This window comes from Pogoniulus pusillus, chromosome 25 (genome assembly GCF_015220805.1).
Source record: "Pogoniulus pusillus isolate bPogPus1 chromosome 25, bPogPus1.pri, whole genome shotgun sequence".
Taxonomy (NCBI): Eukaryota; Metazoa; Chordata; class Aves; order Piciformes; family Lybiidae; genus Pogoniulus; species Pogoniulus pusillus.
The window spans coordinates 11,100,940-11,113,644 of NC_087288.1; the positions used below are offsets into that span (position 1 = coordinate 11,100,940).

The window sequence follows — 12,705 nt, forward strand, 5'->3', positions numbered from 1 at the left end:
GCTGCCCATGCTCAAGTCTCCCCCCAGCAGACCCAGATGGGCTCAGGTAGCCACCCCACTGTTCACTTTCCTTGGAAAGTGGGGGAGGGGGAGGAAAGATAGAGAAACATTCACAATAAACTTAAAGTGCAAGGCAGTAAAGCTTCTGAAAACTGAAGATGAATGTTTGGAACCTCAGATGGTTCTCTGCAGTTTCATTCTGGAGTTGTAACTTGTAGTTGTTTGTGTCATTGCACTACTGAGATTTTTAGACAGGAATGGTCCCCTCTAAAATGGACAGCATACATAAGCTGCTTGCAGGCCTCCATCTTAAGACAGAACACAAAGGAAGGAGGAGAAATACTAATTATAGAATCAAAGAATCATAGAACGGTGTATAGGGTTAACCCTCCAGGGGGAATAGCCTTGAACCTGACCCTAGGTGGTCTTGACCCCTCCTGAGGTGTGGGTCTGAACACTACCAGGTGATGGTTAGCCCACTGCCCCTTCCTGGCTAAAGGTCCATAAAAGCAGGGGGACTTCTTGTTTCTCTCACTCTCTGTGCTTCCTGCCTACCAGCATCACCATCCCGTTCCTGGTTCTCTTTGTCTTACCACGTGGCCATCACCATCAAAATCAGGTTTTATTTGCTCATTTTGTATTTGTTTTCCCTTCCCTATACCTCTGTAACTTCCCTACCTCAGATACCTCTTTAAGTTATTGTTAATTTTTTTCTTTTTAACTTCCAAATCAAGTGAGATTTATTTTTTTGGGTGTGCTTACCTTTTGTCTCTGCACATTTAATTCCTTTCTTTTGGGAAAGAAGGGGGAAGAGGGAAGGGCATTCTATAAATTGTTGTTTGGTTGTATCAAATTCATTTGAGTCTTTGGAAATTCAAATTAGAACCAAGACAAACGGTTTAGGTTGGAAGGGACCACAAAGCTCACCCAGTTCCAGCCCCCTGCCATAGGCAGGGACACCTCCCACTAGAACAGGTGCTCAAGGCTTCATCCAACCTGGCCTTGAACATCTCCAGGCAGGAAGCAGCCACAGCTTGCCTGGGCAACCTGTGCCAGTGTCTCACCACCCTCTCTGCAAAGAACCCTTACCCAATACCTAGTTTAAGTCTCCTCTCTGCCCATTTAAACTCACTGCTCCTCATCCTGTCATTACAAGACCTTGTCAATAGTCCCTCCCCAGTCTTCCTGTAGGTCCCCTTAAAACAAAGCTAAGCAATATCTTCTTGTAAGATGTTTGCAACCCTCTGAGCATCTTTGTTGCCCTCCTCTGGACTCACTCCAACAGTTCCATGTCCTTCTTGTGTTGGGGGCTCCAGAACTGCACACAGGACTCCAGGTGGGGTCTGAGGAGAGCAGAGCAAAGGGGCAGAATCCCCTCCCTTGCCCTGCTGCCCACACTGCTCTTGCTGCAGCCCAGCACACAGTTGCTGTCTGGGCTGCACTCACATTGCAGGCTCATGTTGAGCTTTTCATCAGCCCAGACCCCCAGATCCTTTTCTTCAGGGCTGCTCTCAGCCATTCCCCAGCCAGCTTGGATTTGTGTGGGATTGTGCCAACCCAGGTGTAGGACCTTACAGTTGGCCTTGTTGAATGTCATGAGGTTGGCCTGGGCACACCTCTCCAGCCTGTCCAGGCCCCTCTGGATGGATCTCTACCTTCTAGCAGTTCAGTTGTGCCACCCAGCTAGGTGCCATCTGCAGACTTGCTGAGGGTGCACTCAATTGCTCTGTCCATATCACTGACACAGATGTTAAACAGCACTGGTGCCAGCACTGACCCCTGAGGGATGCCACTTGGCACTGGTCTCCAGGTGGACATTGTGGCATTCATTGTGACATTCAAGCTGTTAAACCCAGAAACTAATCTGGCTTTAGACCCTGGAGAGGGTGGCAGGTGCAGTGTGCAGCATGTGGACTAAAGAAGGTCATTTTTTTCCCCCTTTTGATTGCCAAATAATTTCTGTACTCCATCCATGGTGTCCAACTTTCCAATCCCTGAGTCAGTGTCTGAAGTCAAAACAACCAGCTGGGCCTCACTGAACCTCTTTCACTGTGGGAAAGCTCATCTGAAATGGCTGCATTCTTCCTCTGTAATCTTATCCTTAGTGTTTAATATCCCCTGCAATTCACAGAATTTTCAGGCTTGTGTTTTGGCCCCATGGGAAATGATGACCTAAATGGTGTGAAGTGTTTGCTCTCATGTTATAAGGAAAAATATTATGGAGAAAGAAAACTTTCCATTTGCTATCTCTGTTGATACATTTAACTTACTGCTTAAAGCAAAAAGTTTCAGGATTTTACTATGCACACCTTTTTTTTCAGCAAGTCCTTAAACAGAATCAGATAACATGCTAAGATGAAGGACACAACACTGAAATGTACCTGTCATGAAGAATTTGTTCATGACATCTACTAACAGACAATCTTTGTCCCAAGATTTTCAAACTGTCTTACAAGATTACTCATGAGCAAGCCATGTGGTACTTCTTAATGTCTAAAGGAAAATATAGGTTCCTGTTCAATAGCTTTATTGATGATCTGGACCAGGGCATTGAGTCCAGTATCAGTAAGTTTGCAGATGACACTAAGCTAGGAGCAGGTGTGGATCTGCTGGAGGGTAGGAGAGCCCTGCAGAGGGACCTGGACAGGCTGGATGGGTGGGCAGAGGCCAATGGGATGAGATTGAACGGGGCCAAGTGCAGGGTTCTACACTTTGGCCACAACAACCCCAAGCTGCACTACAGGCTGGGGCCAGTGTGGCTGAGAGCAGCCAGGCAGAGAGGGAGCTGGGGGTGCTGGGAGAGAGGAGCTGAACATGAGGCAGCAGTGCCCAGGTGGGCAGCAGAGCCAATGGCATCCTGGGCTAGCTCAGGAGCAGTGTAGGCACCAGGACAAGGGAGGTTATTCTGCCCCTGTACGCGGCACTGATCAGGCCACATCTTGAGTGCTGTGTCCAGTAGTGGGCTCCTGAGTTCAAGAGAGATGTGGAGGTACTGGAATGTGTCCACAGGAGGGCGCCAAAGCTGGTGAGGGGCCTGGAGCACAGCCCTGTAGACAGCTCATTGCTGTCTACAACTACCTAAAGGGAGGTTGTATCCAGGTGGGGTTGGTCTCTTCTCCCAGGCAACCACCAACAAAACAAGGGGACACAGACTCAAGTTGTGCTGGGAGAGGTCTAGGGTGGATGTTAGGAGGAAGTTGTTGGCAGAGAGAGTGATTGGCATTGGAATGGGCTGCCCAAGGAGGTGGTGGAGTTGCTGTTTCTGGAGGTGTTCAAGCAAAGCCTGGATGAGGCACTTAGTGCCATGTTCTGGTTGCATGCTAGGTTGGACTGGATGATCTTGGAGGTCTCTTCCAACCTGGTTGATTCTATGGTTCTATTCAAATAGCTACAGGCAAATATCTCTGCCCTTTCAGAAATCACTGTGTGTGATGGGCTGTGGACCTGTCTTGCAGAACTACCTGAAATCCTGATGACAGCTGCAGGAGATGTACTCCTGAGAACATCAGAATGTAAAGAAGAAAGATATTAAAGCAAAATTGTGCACAAATGTCCTTACTTAGCTCATAATTACATGAAACCTTTCTTTCATTTCCTTGTTAGGTGGACCAGGAGAGCTTGTGATGCCCTCAGCTGTGCTGCATTCCGCCTGTATTCCTTCTTCTGTTAATTTTACTCCCAGGTATGTTATTTTTATTAGAGAGAGTTTATGCTTTAGCTTGTTTAGATTTAGCCAGAAATGTCAGCTCTTTCCACTTGAAGTCCCTAGTCATGAACTTATACTGTTTTTCCTCAGACCAAAACATAATCTTTGTAACCCTTACTACCTTCTATGGCAACAAAAATGTTGTATTTTCCAGTAAAACATCTCAGGTGTCAAACACAATCCAACTGGCAGTCTGAAGAAACTGTCTCCCAAAAAGGTTGGTGAATATGTGCAAACATGAGTTGGCTGTTGTTTTTTTTTTTTTTAAAGACACTTGCCAGACCCTTTCTGACACAGCAAGTTTAGAAAAATATTTGGCATCCAGCCCTTCTCCCAGAATTTCTCCAGTGGAAAATGCCTTCTTTACATGTATTCAGATCTTCTGGGTCAATGCATAAGCAAAGCCACCTATCTGCAGTTCAGCAACGGCTGTCAAACACACCCACTCTTTTAGCTTTTACTCATGATAAACTTCTTTGTTGATTCGGTCTCCTAGCTTCTCTGTTTGAATGGATATTTTCTAGGGCAGGAGTTCAAGGACGTTGTTAGGTCTTGTAGGAAAAAAAATTGGTGAGGCAAAAGCCCATTTAGAACTTAGGCTGCCACTGCTGTTAAGGAGAGTAAAAAATGTTTGTGTAAGTATACTAATAGCAAAAGAAGAGTCAAGGACAACCTCCAATCCTTATTAGATGGAGATGGGAATATAGTAACAAAAGGTGAGGAAAAGGCAGAGGTACTTAACACCTTCTTTGCCTCAGTCTTCAATAGTGGGACAGGTTGTCTCCAGGACAGCTGGCCTCCTGACCTGGCAGATCTTCTGCCAGGCAATCAGCAACAGAACAAGGGGACACAGTCTCAAGCTGTGCCAAAGCAGGTTCAAGATGGATGTTAGGGTTGTTGCCAGAGAGAGTGATTTGCACAGGAATGGGCTGCTGAGGGAGGTGGTGGAGTTGCTGTCCCTGGAGATGTTCAAGAAAAGCCTGGCTGAGGCACTTAGTGCCATGGTCTGGTTGCATGGCTAGGGCTGGGTGCTAGGTTGGACTGGATGATCTTGGAGGTCTCTTCCAACTTGGTTGATTCTATGATTCTAAGATGGTGGACATGGGTCTGCTTGTTGTGGTATTTTATGTATCTACAGTTTTGTTGTTTATTAGCATGAGTTTTCCAGAAGTTACCATTTTTTGTCCCAGTTTGTGCCCTGATTTATGTTTAACATGTAACATATGTTCATTGTACAACCAATTATTCCCATCCTCCTTCAACCCTTCCTCTTCTTCCCCCACTCCTGACCCTCAACCTGCAAGTGTAATCCCAGTTTAAGTAGATTAGATTACCAAATGTTGTTAATTGTTACAAGGTTGTTAATATTCAAGGTGTTGTTGAAGATTCAAGTTAGAGTTCCTCCTACCTGCGCTCCCTTCTGTTTCCTTCTCCCTGTCTATCCTGTGTGCCACCACTGATCCTATCCCTGGGGCAGGAGTGGTGAGGTGTGAGGTGAATGCAAAGGCTCTGTTTGCTTGCCTTGATGTTGCTGGAACACAAACCACCAACTGGCATTACCACCATGGCAAGGTTGCCATGGACTGTAAGACCAGAAGCCTCTCAGTCTTCCAAGAAGCTTGATCTGACACTATAGAGGAAGAGCACCCCACTGTCCCAGAAGACAAACTAGGACTTCAGGATGTTTTAGGTCCAATGTGGCAACCCTTTTCCTCTCTCTTTCCTGCTTCCATTAAAGTGCTTTAGCTACTAATTTCTGCATCTGAAGCTCTTCCTGTTGAGGGATAATACCTCCCAGATGGTTATTCTTACCTTGATTGCAGTATAGGTTGTCCATAGCACCTGGTAAGGTCTGCTCCATTTCTCATCCAAGGTTACCTGTACAATTCTTAACAGAACTTACTTCCCAGAGCTAAAGGGGTAAACAAGGTGGTCTCTTAGCTCTGGTTCCTAGGACAATTTAAAACATTTTCTTCACTCATTTTCCCAAAAGACAACATAAATTTATAGTCAGGAATTCCTCACTTGACAACCCTCACAATATTCCAAAAGGAACTTAATTCCCTTTTGGTCCTCACGCTCTTAAGTAATGCATTTTGGGCTATTTATTGTTTACTATATGATTCAATGTCTTTACTTGCTCACTGCCTCGTGGTCTGTAGAATTGCCAATCAGTTTTTAGAATAGCTAATCAGTTTTCAATCTTTTCCACCTGTTGCATTACTTAAGCACAGGAATGGGTACCTCTGTCTCACAGACAGAGGTAGGTTGGACTGGATGAGCTTGGTCTCTTCCAACCTGGTTGATTCTATATGATTCTATATGGTCCTTCTCTCCTGGTTTATATGCACTTGTAATTCCTGGTAGGTTCTTTTTGTCTAATTTGTTCCTAAAAATCCACAGGGATGGAAATGGCACAGATGCCTGTGATAACCTGTGCCAGTACTCTTTAGCAACTGCCTGCTCCCCAGTGCTCTGAAACAGGTTTGGCTCTTCAATTTGTTTGCTTTCCAGACATAGCAGGACACTGGTGACTCATCTTAAAGCATGCAGATAATATGTGCTTTTCAGGGAAGAGCGTATTTGGATGAACAATCTGTTAAACTAATGTTTTCTCCTTTTCCAATTAATTGGCAAAAGTAGATATTAACTCTGCTTTCCTGTTAAAAAAAACGTTCAGGCACTCTGTGGGAACTGGTCTCACCCAGCTTGTGGTGACCAGGTGGTTGTTAATGACTCTTAAGTTCTCCATGGGCCAACTTATTTTTCATATCATTGCAAGCATTCTCCCTATGTGCTTGTGCTGTCTTGCACACAGGTTGCAACCAAGCTGCATGCTTTGTCTCTCCCATGAGTTTGGGCTGGGCACAGTGCTGAGTGCGCATTAGCTCTGCCCAGCTGCAGGGCCAGCTGTGCTTCTCCCAGGGGCGTGCAAGCCTTGGGTGGATATGGGCAGGATAGCCCTCCCAGACAAAAGAATTGCTTGCAATTCATAATAGGAACATAAACTAGAGTGTTACAGAAAGAGCAGCCAAAAAAAAAAGGGAAGTTCTCCATGCCTTCCATTTTGTCTAGTCACAGACAGAGACTGGCTGGTCCACGCAGCTCAGCTGGAGTCTGTTTCTCATCTCTTTCCCACAGTACTTCCCTGTCAACTAACAGATCCTCAAAAAGAAAGTCACGTTTGCCCCTTTGTTTCAGTTTCAGGGGGCTTTGTTCTATCTGGAGTGTGAAAATGTGGATTTGGGGCTTTTAATTGGAAACTTAAAAAAACCAACCCAACCACTCTTCACAAATTAAATCACCAGACTGAAAGGAAGGCTGGAATCTGTTTTTATAAGGTCTTTATACATTGATTGTTATGTGACTGTACTTTAAAACAGTTTTCTTTTAAGAAGTTTGCTTCTTTGTATACATAGAGGGGACCCAAAGCTAGGCTAAAATTCACTCAGATATTTTGTCATAACCAACTGGAGTAAAATCCAGATTCCTGAGAAATACCATTTTCTCTGGAGACTGGCAGCTGAGTAAGTGATAGACAAAACAAGTGCTTCGTATAGCTTTGTTTGGGGTTCTCTCCACAGGCAATGTGGAATATAATAGGCTTGGGAATTTCGTGTTAATTCCTTTTAGAAGCAGTGGGCCACTGAGCAAAGCAGGAATTTCCCTCAGTGCAAATAACCTTCCAGACTCTATGAGGAAAATTGAAAGTTTTAGGAGAGAGAGTAGTGTAGTTGTTGGTGATGAACTGGCCAATGCATGGCCTCCCTTGCCCGGCCAGCTACTCTGGAGGGGCAGCCCAGGGTGAAGGATGAGTGCTGGGCTCAATCCTGCTCAGTATCTTTACTGATGATCTGGATCAGGAGATTGAGTCCAGCATCAGTAAGTTTGCAGATGACACCAAGCTAGGAGCAGGTGTGGATCTGCTGGAGGATAGGAGAGCCCTGCAGAGGGACCTGGACAGGCTGGATGGGTGGGCAAGAGGCCAATGGGATGAGATTGAACAAGGCCAAGCGAAGAGTTCTACACTTTGGCCACAACAACCCCAAGCAATACTACAGGCAGGGAACAGAGTGTCTGGAGAGCAGCCAGGCAGAGAGGGAGCTGGGGGTGCTGGTAGATAGTAGCTGAACAGGAGCCCTCAGTGTGCCCAGGTTGCCAGGAGAGCCAATGGCATCCTGGCTTGGATCAGGAACAGTGTGGCCAGCAGGACAAGGGAGCTTATTCTGCCCCTGTACTCAGCACTGGTCAGGCCACATCTTGAGTGCTTAGTCCAGTAGTGGGCTCCTGAGTTCAAGAGAGATGTTGAGGTACTGGAATGTGTCCACAGGAGGGCGCCAAAGCTGTTGAGGGGCCTGGAGCACAGCCCTGTGAGGAGAGGCTGAGGGAGCTGGGGGTGTGCAGCCTGCAGAAGAGGAGGCTCAGGGCAGACCTCATTGCTGTCTACAACTACCTAAAGGGGAGGTTGTAGCCAGGTGGGGTTGGTCTCCTCTACCAGGCAAGCAGCAACAGAACAAGGGGGGACAGTCTCAAGCTGTGCCAGGAGAGGTCTAGGCTGGATGTTAGGAGGAAGTTCCTGGCAGAGAGAGAGATTGGCATTGGAATGGGCTGCCCAGGGAGGTGGTGGAGTTACTGTCTCTGAAGGTGTTGATGCAAAGCCTGGATGAGACACTTAGTGCCATGGTCTGGTTGGTTTTCTAGGGCTGGATGCTAGGTTGGACTGGATGATCTTGGAGGTCTCTTCCAACCTGGTTGATTCTATGATTCTATTTTCAAATCAGAAGCTATTTGCAACCATGTTTTCACCGTCAGTTTCTTTCAGAAACTAAAACAAAATGAAAGGTCCTGAAGACTGCATACAAAGTTTGCAACAAGTATGAAATGAAGGTGAAGTGCACTTTGTATTACTTCTGGAATGGCAGCTTCTGCTACTTCCCGTGACCAAAGGTTCAAAGGAACCAAAATTCAGCAAATGAAATACTGTGTAGGAGCTTCAAGGGTGCTGTGTATAAAAACCTCATACCATAAGTATATCTGCTTAGTTCATTTACCCTTTCTAGAGGGAGGGGCTCTAAGCAATTTTGATGGAATAGTCAAGTAATTCCACCAATTACTCCTTAATTATGGAAACTTCTCTTTGGCCCACATTTTGGCTGTGTGTACCCAGAAAAAAAGTGTAATCAGAGAATCCTACCTGTGCCCTACAGCTTCCCTCCTCTGATAAGGGTCTTTTCCAGTTCATAAACTCTTCAGATGACTCTTAGAGGACTGACTACTCGTACACTGTTGTTATTACAGTACAAGAGTTTGTGCCAAATTCCCAGAGATTCCCTTTCAGATCAGACTGCATGATCAGATTCCACTGAAAACCCTCAGCCTCTGCATTAGCACAAGCTCTGTTCAGGGTTGAAATACAATTCAGTCCTTTGTAGTAAAGTAGAATTTGCAGAAGAAATGCTGTGCTATGGTCTAATGATTTAAGGCTCCCTGTTTCTGTAAAACATAAGAAATTGGCAGTATTATCCCTTTGGTAATCCCTTCTCGGAAAAACTAAGCTTCTTAATAAATCTCAGTAGTTGTGGATGGAAATCCACCAATTGCAACAGTGTTTATTGACCTTTCCAAAGTGTTAGATTTAATTAGACTCTCATTAGTATAACTGTACATAAATTAGTCAAGTCAGCTCTTTTTGTGTTTGCGCCGATGAGGTTCTCAGCTTCTTTCAGCCTCAAGTGGTACTTTGAAGGACATATTCACGCTTCAATCTGCAGTGTGTTGTGATCCCAGTATCTGAGCTGACTCAGATACTGGGATCAGCTTAACTGCAGTGGCCTGGAGATGAGCGGAGGGCTTACCACGCTTCTTGGCAGGCTGGTTTGCACTTTGACTAAGCCCAGATTTTGAGCAAGCTAATTTAAAACCAGCTTAGACATCTCTACAGGATGTTACAATTGCAGTGCAGATGCACACTTCAGAGGTTTAACGGTGCTGGCTGCTTTGCTCATATGCTTATTCAGTAAGCCCAACGAGGGAGCATTTTGCAGCAAAGGAGATATGAGTGGGGTCTTCATTTTGTACTTTTCTGCTTTCTTCCATGCTGTCAGTATGGGGCAAAGTCCCCTGGGAGGCAGTCCTGTGGGGCAGAAGAGTCCAGGAGGGCTGGGCATTAGTCTTTGAGGCAGGGAATTAATGTGGTTGAGTCAGGAATTATAAAAATAGAATTACTTTATTTTCCTGAAACCTTGCCCCCAAACTATATACAGAACTACTTTAGGTTTATTTACAGATTCTAGTTCAATCAGGAATTCTTCAAAAGGGTGTTATGGACAAATGTAGAGGTTTAGGAAGTCAGGAAATGGAAAAGGCACAAACACAGCTTTACCCCACTATCAATCAGGCTGAGCAGAGAATTAAGGGAACAGCAGGCTTCACTCATGGAGGTGAGATAGGTATTTGGCAGTGATCTCTAGCTGGATTTCTCTGCTCTTAGCTGCCTTCTGACGCTGCAAGCAATATCCAATAGTCTGGATCCACGTGGCAGAAGCCCAAAGTGAGTGGCAAAGCCACCAAAGTCAGAAATGTCTTGAGACGTGGCTGCCACAAGACAGGGATTCATGGAGCAACGCTGCCTCAGCGGCAGCAGGGGAGAGCCAAAGTGGGTCAGAGAGTAGCTGGGTCCACGTGCTGCCAGCAGCTCTCTCAGAGGACCCCAGGACTTGCCAAGCTTACAGGTTTGCACAGAATGGTGTAAAAGTGGGGAGAACCATCCAAAGGCAGGCACAGTGTAAGACCAAGAGCCGTGTGAAAAGGTAGCAGCCATCCAAAAGTGGGGATGGTCTAAACCAGGAATTCTGTTATGGCAAGAACCTGTCCTGTCCTGGTGGGAATTCTTTCAAGGCGTGAATTTCTTGCACCTTCTTCCTTGCTCTATTTAACCTTTCCTAGACAAAGTGTCCATTTGCCATTTTACACTGGGCATGAAAACCAAGCCAAGCACCAGCCTGACTCTAGCACAGGCTTCCACACAGGTCAGCACACGTGTGGAAAGGTGCCTTCTCCTCCCCATTCAAACATTCCGGGGTTGGAGGGAGAAGAAGGGAATTTGGAGTGCTCTGGTACAGCATTATTTTAGAGGTATGTCTTAAAAGCAGGACATCCCCACGTGCCAGAAAAGCTAGCAGGAGGGTAAGACTATGTAGATGTATCTTTCTGCATAAAGGAGAGAGTGGGAAGGGGATCAGAGAAAAATATATCATGTCTCACCAGACGCAGGTGCTACACATGCAGCAACCCCTTCCCCACCCCATCACCACCTGGGGCTGTATTTTTCCTTGTTTATGCATCTGCATATGCTTTTGGATTGTCAACACTGAGACTCAGGGCAGTGAGTAAGTTACACTCTCTTTTCTCATGTTTGTGAAAGTTTATGCTTAACCTTTAAGCATCAGTTTGTGCTGCAAGACTCTCTCCAGTTGTTTACATTTTCTAAAAGCTTTCCTAAAATCATTCAAATCAATCTGTGTCTGTACATCCTGCAAAGGTAATTTTACCAACTGCATAAAAGAATTTGTGTGTGTTAGCTGTAAATAGGTTTGGGGAAATTGTCTTTATCGATTGATGCGAATGTGCTGGAGAGCATCCAGAGAAGGGCCACTGGGTTGATCAGAGGGCTGGAGCACCTCTCCTATGAGGACAGACTGAAAGAGTTGGGGCTGTTCAGTCTAGGGAAGAGAAGGCTCCCAGGTGACCTTATTGTGGCCTTTCAGTACCTGAAGGGGGCCTCTGGGAAGCTTGAACAGCAACAGCAGGGCACACAAGAACGCATCCAAGTCAGTTTTGATTTGTGCCTTAGTCTGCCTAAACCAATATGTGTGTAAACATAATTCTGATGTGATTCAAACTACATTCCTAAGTATTGCTATTGTTGGAACTGCCACAGCCACGTCTAAAAACCTGATAGCTGCACAGTAGATTCGTCTTCAGATTAGGTCTTAAGTTTGTTGAGGGTTATCTAAAGCTAGCCTTAGGTTTGTTGAGGATATCATCTCATATGTTTGTTCATCTAACATCGGAGCTAAGTCAAACCCAAGGCTACAGCATTGGTACCTTCTAAGAGCCCACAAACCACAACAAATGCTTTAACTGACAGGAATCAGCTGTGCCATGACAAATACTGTAATGATGAGTGGGTAAGAACAAATCCACACATGGTTGAGATATCTCAGTGGGGAGTAAGAATGACACACTGTTGTTCAGAAGATCTCAGAGCTGTGCTGCTGCACCATGATGAACTAATGAAAGCTTGATGCAGTGCTTGGGATTAGTTTTTTCATCGGGTAGCTGTGCTGTCATTTGATACCCTGGCAGAGAGCTTTTTGGAGGGCCGCAGCTGAGCCCTGTGAAACCTCAAAGCACTTTATTTCCATTGTGGGCAGCTCAGTTAAGCTCTTATTAAACTCATCTCTTTCTAATTTTGTAGTTCACCTCCAGACATTTGCTTTTGCTTCCACACACAATGTTAGCTGTAGATGTTTGTGGTTGTTTCATTGCTTCTTCTTGTCTGGATTATCCTTTTCTACTGTAAGCTATCAATTAAACATTTGATCCTTCTTTGGCTATGAAATAGCTTTTTAATCATCAGATTAATGCTCTTAAATCCAGAACTTAATTGAAGTTTACTGGTGCAAAGTATATGTGTTGGAAATACCATGTTCTTATTGTAACTTCTGTTTACATGCAGTGATCCATAAGAAGTGTAAGTTTTCTGGCACTGAGGACAAACTTAGCTGAAGTGAAGTCACTTCAGTATTATTTCTTAATAATAAGGAACATCCTCCCCTTCTCCTGGAAAGACTCTTTGCAGGTCAACTGCTCAAAAAATGTGACAAAGTGCAGATAGCAAAGGGAGGATTTGTTAGAGTTCGTGCTTATTACAGCACTGTTCTGGAAAGTATGTGCTTAAGCTTTTCATAAGCTTCCTCTCGAGATCAGCTACCATG

General features: G+C 45.2%; 1 protein-coding gene across 12 annotated transcripts in view; it reads left to right on the top strand.

Annotated features, from left to right (window-relative positions):
• Positions 1–12,705, top strand: part of HHAT (hedgehog acyltransferase) — a 215,459-nt gene that overhangs the window by 21,948 nt on the left and 180,806 nt on the right. For all 12 annotated transcript variants that reach the window (XR_010307048.1, XM_064164441.1, XM_064164433.1 and 9 more), the window contains exon 3: positions 3,604–3,682. The gene's annotated coding sequence lies outside the window, so the exon portion shown is untranslated. The remainder of the gene's footprint in view (positions 1–3,603; positions 3,683–12,705) is intronic.